The 17,503-nt window shown below is 38.8% G+C and overlaps 1 protein-coding gene across 1 annotated transcript in view; it reads left to right on the top strand.

The window, feature by feature from the left end:
* Positions 1 to 17,503, top strand: part of LOC121732642 (suppressor of cytokine signaling 2-like) — a 58,440-nt gene that overhangs the window by 15,813 nt on the left and 25,124 nt on the right. The gene's annotated exons all lie outside the window — the stretch shown is intronic.

Genomic DNA, 17,503 nt, shown 5'->3' with positions numbered 1-17,503 from the left:
TTTTCCTCGTATTTAGAAAGTGAAGTCACCGAATTAAGTTGACTGATATACTTACCAGCTATTTTAGCTTTAAGTTTTTGTCAGCTTTATTCTTTCAGCTGTTAAGACAAGAGAAGCCTTTACCTTGCTAATCTTACCTCATTAAGTTTGTTCATCCTCTCATTAAAAGTATAATATTGTTCGGTTATCGAGAACCACTCTGCACTTCGTATGAAAAAGAATATCAGAGCCAACAGGATAATCTCGGTGCACGCGAAAATATATTTTAAATATACGACAGTAAGTCCGTAATTCGAGTGCGGATCGACATCAAAGAAATATTCCAATCCCTCGTTAGACGAAACTGCTGGACTCGTTCGCAGTATTCCGCCATTGAAATTTTAACTAGGACAATTTCTCTGAATCTGATATATGTATGTGCTTGTTTGGTGGACACTGTCCTAGGCCAACGACTCATGTAGTGTCCAACTTTACGTTCGAATAGAATGAGCAATCACATTTCCATTTCCCAAAATTAATTAGTAGATTTGTGTGCTCTATTTTAGTTATCGGCTAAAATACGTAGCTGAAACCTGCTGTAGGTCTAATTTTAGGCCTACCTAAATTATTTAATGCATTATGCATACTAATAAGTATAGGTGTACCAGAATCTGATGACAAAAAGTGAGAAAATAAATTGACTCTAGCAATATCGGGTTAATTGGAATTTGGAATAAAACATTTTTAATCCTTTTTTTTCTTGTAGCGGCTGATTCCGTGTGTTAAACAGGCAAATATAAAAATTTATCCAATGATCAAGAATATTTTTTGAAAATCTACTGTCAGAAATTGCCACGGAATATATAACACTACACTACTAATTAGTGTTATATATTCCGTGGAAATTGCCATCAGATTCTGGTAGATCATGGGTAGAATTAATTTTAACCTTGAACTTGTTTCTAATTTGTTTTTTTAAGTGTTCGAACATAACCAACGAAGATATTTTGACATTTGTACCGATTTAAAAAATACTGGGTCTACAATATACTTCATTGCAGCCGTTTTCTAGATCTTGTCCCTTGGGTTTTACAGAGAAGCCACCTTTCCTGCAACAGCTCTGCGAAGAGGGCAATGCTGAGCTCTGCGAAGAGGGCAGAGCTGAGCTCTGCGAAGAGCGCAGAGCTGAGCACAGAGCATCTACTGAGAAACTGTGAACGTTTCCTGCGATATAACTAGATCGCTGATTACTTTTCTTTAACTTTTTTGTTCAGTAAATTGGTCTATTGTGCTATTTGGGATTAAACAAAACTGTGGTGGCAACCGTTTATCCAGCGAATACTGAAGAAATATAAACTGAAAGGATTGAATGATTTCAAACGAATTTGTTGTCCTTTCCTTGCTGTTTAGGATAATCAAAATATGTGGTGGCAACCGTAGAAATAAGCGTTTAAAACTGGTACTTATAAACTGAACTAGAATGATTTGCTTAGTTAATATTTAACATGAGAAAGAGCAAACAACATTATACTAAGCATATCATAAGTAGGGTTGCCACCTTTTATTTTTGTATTTAAAGTGCGTTGGTTACTCTAAGTAAGAAAAATTAAGTACACTGTATAAAAATAAAGTACAACTTATTTTTCTTTAGTATTATTTTTAATCGATAACTATCGTTTAACGAAAAATACTTACGACTTTAACACAAATCAAATTAAGAGAAATAAAGTATTTTCGCGTACTTTATTATTAATAAAAGTACAGAGTACAATTACCTTAAATAACGTACAATACTTTATTATAAAGTACGAGTGGCAACCCTAATCATAAGCGACTAGCGAGTTTACATAAGCGTAATGTCGCTGGCCTGTCGAGCTCGGCAAAGGTCACAATGTCTCTGCATAGAAACCGGTAACTGTTTATTGGCTATATTTAGCCGGTTTATACTTGGAATATGCTTACTTTGAATATTGTAATTTGCCTTTTATTTAAAAAAAATGCAGTTTAAAAATATTTTTTTCTTTGAATATTATTTAACTAGCTGTTGCCCGCAACTTCATGCGCGTGGACTTCAGTTTATAGCGCGTGGACTGCAGTTTATAGCGCGCGGTGTCAACAAAATTGGTGTCAAAAGCTTTTTAAAACCCTGGTACCCCTTAAATCAAAATACCCAAAACAGCCGTGAAGTGTGTCATAATATATTTTTTTAAATTAAACTTTTTTATACCAAATTTTAAAGGCGCTTATTTAGCACAACTTAGCTGCATTACACAACTTTAGCTTTACCCATATACTATTTAGTTTTTTTATTATTGGTATGGTATGTTATTTATTATTGGTATGCTGATGTTTCTGATATCTATGTTAGTAGGTGAGTTATTTGATAACGTGCATAACAATCGAAAAACTAAACCACACATGGTACCACCTCTTATAGAAATACACATGAGCAAGCGATAGCGCGATCTAGGCGACTCTTGGCGCCATCTGTTATGAGTTTTGGAACTAACTTAATTTGAACAAATTTACGAATAAACACCCCCTTACAACCCCTTTTTCCAGTAAAAAAGTAGCCTATGTCGTTTCTCAGGCTTTAGACTATCTGTGTACAAAATTTCATTACAATCGGTTCAGTAGCTTTGGCGTGAAAGCGAGACAGACAGACAGACAGACAGAGATACTTCCGCATTTACAATATTAGTATAGATTGCAGTGAACTTTACCTAATGGCCGGTTTACATTACTCCAATCCAGTGATCCAATTCAATCTGCATTACTATTGGGATTATGTAAACGGGCACCGAAATCATTAAAAAAACCATTTAATTTACAGTAAAATAATTTTACATTACATCTAACATGACATTAGTGCCATTGTGTCTGCCTCTGTCTATTGATAAACTGTTTAAATAGCTGAAGCAATAATAAATGTTTGTATACAAAGTCAAGAAGGTATGATAGCGAATTCCTATGAGTAGGTTAAGGTCGCAACCACCTGTTACTATCTTGATATGTAGTAATTATACGTTGAGTCAAGGCTGACTGGCTGTCTTGTGATATCATGATATCATCACCTGACAGAGATGGAAGAAAATTAAAGTGAGATGGAGATAATATTCAGAATAATATGTCTCCATCCAGCCCTAAATTTATAAACAGGCCCCGTGGCCTAGAGGCGGCAAGGGAGCGGCAGATTGGGTTGGCGAAAACAAAGTGTACTTAAGCCACACTCATAAAAAATTAAGAAATTTAAAAAAAATCCCGCCAAACAACTTTAAAAAGTAATGAAATAATAAGTGTAAAGTGATATTTTAGTCCATAATTGTTGTCACGGTGTTTCGGGGGACCGCCAACAGTGTCTTTTGCATTTTGTATCGCCATGTCACTAATTATTGTCTACACGCTAACAAACGTGAAATGCCATTGTTAGAGCAGGACACGGCATTCTCGTCCGATTGTTTGAGTCTCAAAATTGTTTCGTACTAGGCCTACTGGCTTACAGGAGTAGCAGTTGTGGGGATGTGTGGTGGCCTGGTGGGCTAATACCTGTTTAAAAAAAAACAGTTGCATCAGATTTCGTTTCTCTACATTTGAATAAGGGTTGGTTTACGCTGATAGATGAGTGATGACTGATATTAAGTATAATTTATAGCCAACTTTGCCGACTACCGAAGACGACAGCGTCTGACGACGAACTATGTTAAGTAAACAATGGTCGTTACTTATAGACGTAATACAGTGTAGAAGGTCCATTCACGGGGAGGCCGATCATACCGGTCGGACTGATCGCAGGCCGACCTGACCGGATGGAATGCCCGAATCGGCCTGTAATCCGACGGCCGATGGTTTTGTATCTTATGGTAGCGATGCAACAGACGAAAATTATATAACATCTGCTGTCAATAGGGATGATGACAAGGTCAAAGATTAGCGAATTTTGTTAATAAAATAAAGAAATCACGTTAAAAAATAAGTGTTCCCAAAATTTCAGCTTGATAACATTTGTATTTTTTTTGTTATGCGCTTTTATTGTTGGATATTCAAGTCGATTTTTTTTCAATTAAATTTCATAATATTTGTATACAAATTGATAACTTATGCAATTAAAAGCAACTTTTGTTATGAAACCACTTTCATAAACGCAATATTTAATATACCTGTCGAACAAAGTTGTCTCCCGATGCGTACAAACTACGAAAGACTGACGTCAGTCTTTCGTAGCACTTTGTATGGAGCGTTTCGGGCAGGTCTTTTTATGAGATATTTGATTTGTCATATCTTGGTGAATTTTTAAGCTATCAGAGTCATTCTTTCAACGATGTTTCTATTTTTTAAGTGTCCTTCAATTACCGATAAGAAAAAAAAATTGTCATCATGCCAATTGTGAATCGCCCATTTCTGTCGCAAGATCGGCCTTCCCGTATATAGGGGCCAAAGTACCTTCTCGTCCACGATTAGTAGGAAATGACCACAGATATAGGCGCTATCAGACCGTTCCAGGAATCTGTGCGGTAATCTGAGGTAAATGCGGTATCTAAATTATTGTCATTTGACTATAGTATTTAAATTATCTACGATATCCTTATCATTAAGTTTACGTGGTATTCTAACGTATTCTACGAACATGTTACTTATCTGATAGCGACCACTGGTCTTCGGGTGACTAAGCAGCGATAAATCCTGCTTATCAACAGTGTTAGCACAGAATATATTATAATTAGTACCTTACGGTCTACCAACAATAAAAACTAAGTGTTGGGTACTATCGAGGAAATTGATTTCTTGGCAGTTGACGGACCTACGTCCTACGTCATTTAGTTGGGTTATGTAAATTCAATACTATATAGTCGTCAACTGACGGCTAGGTTTAACGTAACTGACCAAATTATGTAGGTCTGTCATCTGCCTAGGAATCAACCTTTCTCAATATACATCGTTTGCCCGCCAATGTAAGGCCCCAGCCCTCAATGTAATACGTGGGGGCTGATCTCAGGTCGCTCTCCGGGGCTAAAATGGTCGCTTTGGAGAATCATATAATTAATCATAATATGATTAATTTTTAAACTCCACTTTGCATGCAATTCATATAGTGATTCACTTAGATTAATGATTGGTCCCGCGAGCGGCACTCGAGCGCGGAGACCAATCATTAATCGAAGCGAATCACTTTTAAACTCCACTTTGCGTGCAAAATTCATATTATAGTGATTCGCTTACATAAATGATTGATGTCTCGCGCGCGGCGACCAATCATTTAATCGAAGCGAATCACTATATGAATTGCACGCAAAGTGGAGTTTAAAAATGAATCATATTATGATTCAATATATGATTCTCCAAAGCGACCATTTTAGCCCCGCTGATCGACCTGTGATCAGACCGATCGAAAAGACGTGTTGTTTTTTTTTTAATTTTTATTTCATTTATTATAAGCCTGCAAAATTTTCTTGTGTATTGGCAAAACTTTACATTGTTTGTCCTCTCTCGTATCGTTGAGTATAAAGTTTCGTAGTGAATTGGTTTAATTGAACTGTGTGCGAGGAAATAAAAATAACCTTGTTTATCATCAATCAATCAATGAAACACATGTTCAGTGTTACTTCGTAAATAGGAGGAAGATTGGTTATAGGGCAAAACATTGGTGCATATGCTGTGCACAGTGCAACATACTTTTCTTGCACTATTTCCACTAAGTAAGTATATTTATTTTAATTTATATAATTTTTTACCAAAATACAAAAATATGATGAAAATAATGCAAGGAAAGTGTTTCATTAATGCTGAAGTTTGAACATGAATTTCCACCCAAAAATCAATTGAATTGCATATGGCATAATTGCATAATCACTATTTCATGTACATGGCTTTTATGCCGTCGATTTATGGTTGAGACCCCAAATAGAAATACCAATCGATCGATCGAACGGATCGCAGGCTAACCTGGCTTCTTCGGCCTGCGATCAGTCATCATCCTATCGGTCCATTGTGAGCCATTTTTCGCTCACTGAGCGTTTTCGGCCTTTGAGCGTAACATATACAATATACATACATATATTATTATAGTATTGTTTAAATTATAAACTAAAGTATTAATAACAATTTTATTATGAAATTGTATGTAGTAACGTCTAGCCTTGTAGTTCTAAATATAAGGGGAGATAAGAGGTTACTGACTTTGTGCACGCCACAATAACCTATATTGGACCAAAGTTCCTAGGCAACACGCTACACCTTTCACTCTTAAGTCGAAAACTTATTACGCGATACTGTACTCTATGTATATTGCTTAAAGTTTATTCTTTCACGGAACAGTAGTACCAGCAGTCAAGTACTCAAACTAAACTCCAAATATTCATGAAAATAGGGGATCTGTTTTATGCGCCATTCATGTGTACAGTCAAGTTAACTCTTTTTTACATGAGGACATTCTTTCCGCATCCCTGGCGGATTGAGGTATGTGAGACTCCTCTGGGGTAGGGTCTACCTACTAAAACCCCATGGTGCTTCACTCCCCGCTTAAACTTAAAGCAGAGTTGCGGGTACGATAGAACCACAATAGACATAACGACCAGTAGTTCGACTGCAAAGAGACGGACAGGTTTCAATATCTGTCAAATTCGTCGGGTTTCACTAGGATTATGAACGGAATGTGCCTCGCGCTGGCTGATATAATTTATTTTTAAATATTTAAAATAAAGATTTCAAAATTAGATTCTGTCAATTTTAATCGCATGTGCCAAAACATAAACAATAATACGACCAAAGAGGAACACGTCCATCGAATATGTCATAGTTTTAAATTCGTAGGTAATAAGTTAACAACCCTAGCGACGATTTTCGTCATAATACGTCAAATTTAAAAATTTCAACATCAGTTCTAAGTCGGCATACTCTATCATTCTGTCTACTCTGATAGAACCTACCGCAACTACAGTGTAGGTAATCCTAATAAAAAATAATGAAATCGGTGTCGCCCGCGATATCCTACAAAGTTCCAACCCCCTTAATGGGGTTTTCATAGAAACAGATCTTTGTGGGGTAGTAGTAGACCGGGATGTCCTATTCCACCTCCTCGCCTTTCAAGTTTGTAGGTGGTATAGTTTTTATGACTCTTGAGGCTTGAGACGCTCACTTGGAAATTTATTTAATTCGCGCTGAGCTTTTTTTAATTTGGTACTCGTTTCTAACTGTACCTACACGTCTACTGTACAAATTACAACAAAAAAACTTCCGAGATTGCTCCTCTGGTTGTTAATTACTGTAATTACATGTTGCGGCTCTAGTGCGTTGATCTTTATAATATTATGTCTAGATTTCAACATCTAAGAAAATATGTTGTTTACTTCTATACGTGGGAGAGCCATGCTTCGGCACGAATGGGCCGGCTCGACCGGATAAATACCACGTTCTCACAGAAAACCGGCGTGAAACAGCGCTTGCGCTGTGTTTCGCCGAGTGAGTGAGTTTACCGGAGGCCCAATCCCCTAACCCCTACCCTATTCCCTTCCCTACCCTCAACTATTCCCTTCCCTACCCTCCCCTATTACCCTATTCCCTCTTAAAAGGCCGGCAACGCACTTGCAGCTCTTCTGATGCTGCGAGTGTCCATGGGCGACGGAAGTTGCTTTCCATCAGGTGACCCGTTTGCTCGTTTGCCCCCTTATTTCATAAAAAAAAAAAAAAAACTAGATGACCCGAGTGAATTTCGTATCAGTTTTTATCGTAATTTAAGTTCTAACATAAACCTTCCCTGGACAGTGGACTTCCACGGTTCAAGTCTAAAATTAGCCAAATTGGTTCAGACTTCAGTCATTATCGAGTTTGAGTGAGACTTGAGAGTAATTGAAAATTCATTTTATTTATCATAGATTAAGTTGATGACCACCTACACCTACTCTCTTACAAACAAGAATATAAAATTCCCTTCTCCATTGCGGACATTGACTGTACTAATGCAGTTTCTGAGGTTTTGTAAAAAGGTTTAACCTTATCGTTGTTGATTGATGAATATTTAGCCAATCAGAAGCACTAATGAGTACAGTAGACAGAGCAGTAAAGCATTTAACTTAAAGAGTAGCTAGTCTCTAAGGAGTAAGGCCTCTTCTCTACCATTCTCTAACCTAAAGGCTAAACCCCGAGAGATCGTGAATATATTTATATTCCATGACGTGTACTAGTGAAGCTATAACGGGGATGAGTTTTAAAAATAACGATGCTCGTCGTTCTCGGAAGGCACCGCGTGCGACCGGTCGCGCGGTTCTCAGAACGCGCGAAGGTTGCGGCAGCTTAGCACAAATAAATGTATCGAATGAAAACATTATGAAAATACGGTCATTTACGATTGCAGAATTTCGAATACGTTGTGCCAAACCTCCCGAAGGCGCAGTAGTGGTACTCGCAATAAAAAATATTTCTATATTAAATTGATGACACCCAGATTTAAGAGACCCTGAAAGTCTCTTGACTCCTCATATACTTAATAAACCACTCTCATACTCCTAATTTCTATACTCAATACCAATTTGCGATACGCTCTCAGCGCCTCGAGATGGTCTGGACTCTAGACTACACTCTAGTGTGTCAGTAAGGCTGCTGGCAACCCCGGTATCGTGTGCAATACGCTCCGCAATCTTCTATGTTCTTAAATAGTAAAAAGTGCAATAGTTCATCTCACATAGTGCTAAAGTGAAAATAGAAGTGACTACGATGTTTTATTTCGTTTTCCACCACTAATTACTGTTAAGAAAGTTGTGAACAATAGTTTCAAATTACTATTAGTGATATTTTTGTACCCTCCATCTTTTCAACTTTTGTTGCTGTCACTCAGCAAAAGTCAAAAATTACCCACATCCATCAAGATCCCTATTGTCAAAATCAAGTGACAGGCAGCTAAACGACTTTGACATTTTAATAGTGTTGCCTGGTAAAAATTATTTCCCAAAACTGGTACAAAAATATTTTTAGCCCGGAAACTACAATAAACAATGGATAAGAAACTAACCAGATCCAAAAGTCCAGCAGGATCAACAAAATCAAAAAGAGGCCTCAGAGATAGGATACTAGAAGGACAAATAAAACAGGCAGCGGCAAGCCTGAAAGCCGATTCTGAAACGCATGAGGACTTCATGAGCCCATCCTCGAGACTACTTGACCTAGACCCGGCTTTATCAGAAGGAGACCTGCCAAGAAGCCTCATAGACACAGATGATGACATGTCAATATGCTCACGTGAATCCAATAACAGCAGAGCCAGTATACTCCCCATATCACACAAAAGAAAAACAGGAGTAGCCATGGACGAGGCGACCAAACTCGCTAATGAAACACTGCTCACCGCTAAAAAAGCCATCGAAAACGTGGGCAACATGAAACGGGAGACCAAAATAACAGCGCTAGAAGGCCTACAAACCCTATATGAAACCTGTTTAGCCCTCTCTGACTCCCGCTCTAGACATAAATTTAACTTAGAACATGAAAGAAAGAAAAACGCTATGGAAATAGTTCGAATAGAAAGAGCCCACATGCAAGAAATGAGGCTGTTGAAGGAAAATTTAGCGGTTGAGATTAATAACACACGACAGGAAACACAAAACATACTAAAGGAGACAGAGAATATAATGAAATGGTTGAACTTCGAAACTAAAACTCCATTTAAAGAAATGGAAGAAGCTGGTAGAGCACTTAAAAACCTAGAAAAACAAATAAAAACAGATAAAATCAAAGAAAATAAAGATGACGGAGAGAAGTGGGAAAAACTAACTGCTGCAATGGAGAAACTGAGTAAGAACACAGACATGGTCAGCAACCAACTAGACACCCTACGCCGCCACATAAATGAATTAAACCAAAAATACGAAAACTTACCTCTCCTACACCTAGGTAAAGACCAACCGGATGAACACAACAACGCACACCAAGTTGACACAAGAATACACGAAGAAATAACAGAAATGAAACAAATGATCCAGAGCCTAACAAACAAAACCGAAAGTACTCACAATACAGAAGAAAAGACAAACCAAACAGATAATATCTCCAACGAATGGCAAACAAACCTGAAACGGATAAATGATTCACTACAAGAAGTAAAAGACCCATACAACAGCATCTCCAGCAACATCCAGGAACTGAAACAAACAATAAAAGACTCAGCAGACATAACGGCAGAGTTAATATCCCCTATAAGAACAACAGTAGAAGAGCTAAAAAGAAAAACAGAGGAAATATATAAACTTAACTTACCTCACTGCATCACCACGAACACCCAAGACCTGAAAAAGAAAATAGGAGTCTCAACAGAAGCAACAGTAGAGCTTCTAAACCCAATAAAAACAGCAATAGACGACCTAAAAAGGAAAATAAATAATAATGAGCACAACAATATTAACCCGGAAGTGACATCACCAACTGAAGAACGACCTAAAACCTATGCCGACGTAGCTAAAACACGAAGAGCTACCTTTAAAATCTGCATTGCATCAGATAACAAACTACATACAGCAGAAGACATCTTGAAAACTATAAAGAATGACATAAATGTGATAGATCTTGGATTAGGCATAAATACAGTAAGAAAAGTAGCAAATCAGAAAATTGTAATAGGCTGTAATTCCATAGAAGAAAGAGAAATACTTAAACAAAACTTAGAAACTAATAAAAACCTAAAACTACAACACCTAGATAACAAAAACCCACTACTGAAAATAATAGGACTAACCAACGACATTACTAACAGCCAGATACCAGAAGCAATAGTAAAGCAAAACAAACACATCACAAAAGAAGATCAAAAAGACATAAAAGTAGTGAGACGAATTAGGGGAAGAACAAAAGAAACAGTGAATGTCATTATCGAAACTAACCCGGAAATCTGGAAGAAACTGGAAGGTAGCAAAATACACATTGGCTTCCAAATTGTGCCAATCGTTGACCAATCCCCACTAATCCAATGTTACAAATGCTTAGATTTCGGACACACAGCGAAGATATGTACAGGAGACCTCACATGTGGATACTGTGCACAATCTCATGATACAAGAGAATGTCCCAACAGAAATGGTCCACCAAAGTGCATTCACTGTCCCGAGGGAATCCACCCATCCTACTCAGCAGATTGCCCTCAATGGCGTAAATGGGACCGGATAGCTAGAGACAAAATTAGCTATTGCTAAAGTTGATCCCAGATCACATATAGAAATAAAATTTGCTCAGGTTAATGTGGGTAGAGGCCAAAGTGCAACAACTGAAACTCTCCAAAGCACAACCAGCAACAAATTTACAGCCGTTCTAATTCAGGAACCATATGTCGGAGCTTCCGGGACTCTAACGTGCGGGTACAATACAATACAAAAGAACAACAACCGAATTAAACCTGTAAAAGCTGCTATCATAATACTAGACCCAAACGTCAGAGTGCTTACAAAAGAAAGCTGGCAATCTGAAAACCTGGTTGGAGCTATAATTACCCTACCCAACAAACAAGAAATAGGACTAATATCGATATACTGGGAGAATTACGAGGACATAAATAATCAAATAGAAGAACTAGACAAAGTAATAAAAGACATGAATATTAACCTGATGGTGGTGGGCGGCGATGTCAACTCAAAAAGCAAATGGTGGGGCAGTGACATGGAAGATAAAAGAGGAGAAACTCTGGCTGAATTCCTCGCCATCAGAGAACTTGAAATCCTGAATACTGGTAACACACCTACCTTCTACACCATCAGGAGAGGCATCCCCTACACCAGCATAGTAGATCTTACCTGTTGCAGCACACCAACCTCCAGACTTGTCAGCACCTGGAAAGTAGACAAAGACTTAGTAACAACGTCGGATCACAGAGCCATCACGTTCACCATCAGTACCACTGGTAACCCTAAAACAGAAAGAGTTATAAATGACAAATCAACAAGGAAATACAAAACATCTAAAGCAGATTGGACAAACTTTAAAGAAGAAATCGTAGACAGACTAAAAGCACTAAACATAACAGGACCTGAAATAGAAAAAACTAAAGACAAACACAAAATAAATGAACTAGTAGAAATATACACCGAAATAATAATAGAAGCGAGTGAAAGAACAATACCCAAACTAAAACCTAATAAAATCAAATCAATAAAATGGTGGACCCAAGAACTGAAAGAAAAGAAGAATGAAGTAAAAAGACTAAGACGGAAAATAAAGAAGGCTAACAGCAGCAGAAGGGAGACAGTGGTACAGAATTACCTAAAAGCACTAGAAGAGTACTGTTAGCGCCATCTGTATTCCGCTCTTATGTCTTATACATTTTAATTCAAATTGAGCGATATTCCCCATCCTTTTCCACTGACGCCGTATGCACGCTACTGATTGGTCAAGACAAGTGGCGTGATCTGCAAGCTCCTGCGCTGACGAATCAACCCCCGAGGAGAATGCATTATGCATTGTCTCTTGAAAATCGTCGCTAGCCGCGTCCGCTCGCTCCTCGGGCGATATATCCGCTAATAACTTTAATCCTGTGCTTTTATCCGCATCGAGCGCGCTCGCTAATAACTATAAACTATAGATGAGTGATAGTGATTTGTGAAGTGCAGCAAAACCACATCCGAAGACAATTGAAGAAGAGACGAGGTCGGCGTCATCAACTCTCAGGTAGCGTGCTTTCTCCTTTTCCTTCTTCCAGCAATATCGCTCATATTAAGAGCTGGCGATTACCAGTTCTCCTTCGAAATACAGTCCACCTAAACCCTAAATTAATTCTTTGCTTAATAAAGTAAAGACATTTTCCGCAAATCGCCAGACACGGCCATATTAAAATCGGCCATCTTATCCCGACCGCACCATTTGGTAACGTCATTCTCACACATAAATTTTGGTCCATTACGAGCCGGACATCCATAATATTAATTCAACATTATAGTGTCGCCAGCAAATTCCGTATTTCAAGCGCTTCATTTAAACCGCCTAAAGTGTTGCCTTTTATAATTAATAAATTACAATTACCGCATACCGCATACCTATCGCATTACGCATTACCGCAATTTACTTTAAATATTTCCCCGCATCTATTATTTTTCCGCATTATCTTTTCCCGCATTTAAAGTCACAGGATTATATTATACCCCGCACCGCATCGCGTACCTTACTTCCATACAAGTAGGTACTTAATATTTTACCGCCAAATTGCTCGCTGTAATTTGTACGTATTTACAAACCGCATAATATTTGTTTATACTCCCGCAATCTCAAGTATTTAATCTTTTCGCACATTTAAATAAATACTTAGGTACTTAAATACTTAGATTTTGTTTCACAAGGTCGTTGATAGAATATTAACATTTAAAAATGTCGAAAGTGTCGAAACAAGACAAACAGTCTATTTTGAATAACAAAGAGTTAGCGATGTTATTAGCTAAGCGTAACGTTTTATTTGAGCGCATTCAAAACATTTACGATCGCTCGAAAACCGCTGAGTCATGCGAAGCTGATAAGGAATTATTTCTCAGTTCTTGCATGACGATAGAGGAAATTAGAACTAATTTTCATAAATTGTTGGACGACTATAACGCCGAATTACTTTCTTTAAATCCTGATTCCCAACTAGACTATCAAGCATACATGTCATTTGAAGAACTGTATTGCGTTATTAAACGCGTACAATCACGTTTGGAATGTAACTACGCTAAGCCCAGCGACGCGGCACGCATCGATACAGTACGTATGCAGCCGAGGCTGCCTGCGATCGAGCTCGTGTCATTCGACGGTGATATATGCAATTGGCCGCTTTTTTATGCAAGTTTTAAATCTACTGTGCACGATAATGGCTCTCTGACCGACGCTGACAGATTGTACTATTTATTAGGTAAACTGTCGCCGAAGGCGCGGACCGTGTTCGCAGGAGTTACACCAAATGCTGAGAATTATCAAATAATATTCCAATCGCTTCTTGATAGGTATCAGGATACTCGCATCCTCGCATCTACGTACTTAGATCAAGCTTTAAATCTTAAATTGTCTGGACCCGCGTCAGTTTCTAGTTTCCAATTATTTATGAATAACTTTGTCACTGCAGTAAACTCTTTAAAAAACTTAAAATTAGACGACCTTTCAGATTTCATATTGCTACAACTCGCTTTGAAAAAGTTCGACCGAGACACTATACGTGCGTTCGAAATGACGGAGCGTAATAACAAAATACCTACACTCGATAGTTTCATTTCTTTCATAAGAGATCAGTCTCGAATATTTCTTAATACACAAAATATTTCATATAATATTTCATCTCGTAATATCGGTAAACATAGTTCGAATAAACTACGAGGCGGTAATTCCGCTCCAAATCCGCAGTCGTACGTAACATGTTCAGAATCTATCAATAATAATAATAGTTTACTTAAATGTATGTGCAACAACATTGTGCACGATCACTTTTTTAAATGTCCCGCTTTTAATAACTTGACTCCGACCGCTCGATTTAAATATGTTAAGGATAATGAAGCTTGTGTTAATTGTTTAAGTTTAAAACATAAGATAAGCAATTGTTCAAGCACATCCAAGTGTCGTGTGTGTAACCAGCGTCACCATACATTACTGCATTTTAATAAAAATTCGCCGCGCAACATAAATAACAATCCAGTTTCTAGCGGTCAAGGTCATCGCGATAACGCTGCACCCGGGTGCACTGCGCCTAGTGATAGAAATTCCCAGCCGGAAGTATCTTTGTGTAGCACATTCGTCGCGCTGCCGGCGCGCACGCACGTGACCGCGCGGCAGACCACAAACAGTACTATACTTCTAGCCACCGCGCAAGCTATTGTTTACGATACGAGTGGATCACCGATAATCGTGCGTTGTTTACTAGATAGCGCGTCGCAAAGTAGTTTTATTACTTCCCATTGTTTCCGACGTCTCGGACTATGGAATAAAATGAAAAATTGTAATTTAATAGTTACAGGAATCGGTGGCTCGGAAAAACCGTGTAAGGGTTCCGTAGATATTAGAATATATTCGCGCCTTAATAATAATATTAATTTTAATGTTTCCTCGCTTATAGTGGATAGTATTACGGACATGTTGCCGAACGCTCATGTGGACGTATCCGCACTTACTCATCTCGAGAAATTGCCTCTCGCAGATTTAGATTTTGCGCTTCCGGGTAATATCGATATTTTGATCGGAGCTGCAGTATTCCCGCACTTACTGCTACCTAACATAGTACGCAGTGAGCAAGATAATTTACCTCCCGCTATTGAGACGGTTTTCGGTTATGTGATTATGGGCGCCGTGCCTACGTCACATAGTTCTCGTTATACTACGTCTTGCTGTTCTGTTCTTCAAGAAAATAACATTAATTCTCTCGTAAAGCGATTTTGGGAGCTTGAAGAGATTTCCGCGCCGCCCTCGATGAGTCATAAGGACCTCGAGTGTGAAGAACATTTCCGCGCTACTACTGTTCGCGATAACAGTGGTAGGTATATAGTCGCGTTACCATTTTGTGGTGACCCTTATTCGCTAGGTGATTCGTACGCCGTCGCTCTCAGACGTTTTCATTGTTTAGAACGAAAACTGAATTCGTCACCTAACTTACGCCGCGCTTATAATGACGTTATTCGTGACTACATCGATAAATATTTTTTGAGCCCAGTTGTGAGTGATAACGCTGACTGCGTTCCCGCATATTATATTCCGCATCACGGTGTAGTTCGCGAAGATAAAATTTCCACTAAACTCCGCGTAGTTTTAGACGCTAGCTGTCGGACTACATCGGGCCAGTCTATCAATGATATTTTGCATACTGGACCGAATCTACAGGGTGATTTATTTAACATAATAATAAATTTTCGTCTTTTCAAAATTGCTTTGTCAGCTGATTGTCGACAAATGTTTCTTAATATAGGCGTTCACGAATCTGACCGTAGATTCCAGCGTATATTTTACCGCTTTAGTAATGATGAACCTATAACGGTTTACCAATTTAACCGCGTTTGTTTCGGACTTAGGTCCAGTCCATATCACGCCTTACGAGTTGTGCGTCAACTGATTGCTGATGAAGGCGATGATTTTCCCGCTGCTGCGTTAGCAGCTTCTAAGTCTTTATTTATGGACGATATCGTTTGTAGCGTTATAGACACTCCGCGCGCAATTTCGCTTTGTGAAGAGCTTATTCAGCTTTTCAAGCGAGGCCAATTTGATCTTGTCAAATGGACGAGTAATTCAAAGGAGGTTCTCGCACACTTATCTGATTCTCATAAGGCTTCACCGGACATTGAGTTCGATAAGTCCATTCCGCATAAGGTCCTTGGCTTGCGCTGGGACAGATCGCAAGATAGTTTTCGCTTTGACGTCGCACTGCCTGATGCGAAGTGTACCAAACGCATAATGCTGTCCACAATAGCTCGACTTTGGGACATAATGGGTTTTGTGGCTCCCACCATTTTGTACGCCAAGCTCTTGATAAAAGAGCTTTGGTTGGCAAAGTGTGAGTGGGATGACGCACCTCCTAAACATATAGTCGCAGCCTGGAAGCAGTTTTGCAGCGAGCTTCCCAAGCTCAATCAAATTATTATACCGCGTCACTTAGGATTAGTGGATGGATGCAGTGTTAATTTAATAGGTTTCGCTGACGCTAGCGAAAGCGCTTACGGCGGAGTAGTGTATATGCAAGTCCGCAATGGCTGTAACTATTCTGTGCAATTAGTTTGTGCCAAGTCTAAAGTCTCGCCAGTCAAAACCATTTCGATTGCAAGACTTGAATTGTGTGCAGCCCTTCTGCTGTCACAATTGCTTCGCAAGGTCAAGGACACGGTTTCGGCCCACTACCCCATTAATAATATTTTCGCTTTCACTGACTCCAAGATAGTACTTGCTTGGATTTATTCTTCTCCGCATCGCTGGCAGACTTTTGTCGCCAATCGCATTACCAAACTTATAGAGTTTGTTCCCCCCACTTGTTTTAATCACGTCCCGGGTATTGAAAACCCCGCTGACTGCCTGTCTCGTGGAATCCCTCCAATGGCCCTTCTCGATCATCCCTTATGGAAACGTGGTCCACCCTGGATTAGCCATGATCCGTCAGAGTGGCCCATTGAACCCTATAGAGAGAATACAGAAGTTGAGGACGTACCCGAGCAAAAAATTGTCTCTCATCCCGTGGTCGTTGATGTTGCGCATTCCCCGTTTTATACACTCGCACAGCGCATATCATCTTGGTCTAAGTTGTTACGCGTCATCGTTTATGTCTGCAGGTTTCTTAGGAAACTACCTAAAGGAACTTTTGTTTCAATATCCGATCTGGAATACGCAGAACGCAAATTATTATTATCCGTACAGGCTGTTCATTTTAATAATGATATTCAAAGTTTAAAAAATAACTTACATGTTTCCCCCGCTCTTCTTAAACTTAAACCGTTTCTCGATGAGAACGGTATAATACGCGTCGGTGGTCGTTTGTCAAATTCAGACGAGCCTTATGACTATAAGCATCCGTGCATTCTTCCGCGTCATGATCATGTAGTCGATCTTCTTGTAGAATTTTATCACA

Source organism: Aricia agestis, chromosome 12 (genome assembly GCF_905147365.1).
Source record: "Aricia agestis chromosome 12, ilAriAges1.1, whole genome shotgun sequence".
NCBI lineage: Eukaryota > Metazoa > Arthropoda > Insecta > Lepidoptera > Lycaenidae > Aricia > Aricia agestis.
Note: the sequence above shows the minus strand (reverse complement) of the source record. Positions and strands in the feature narration are given on the sequence as shown.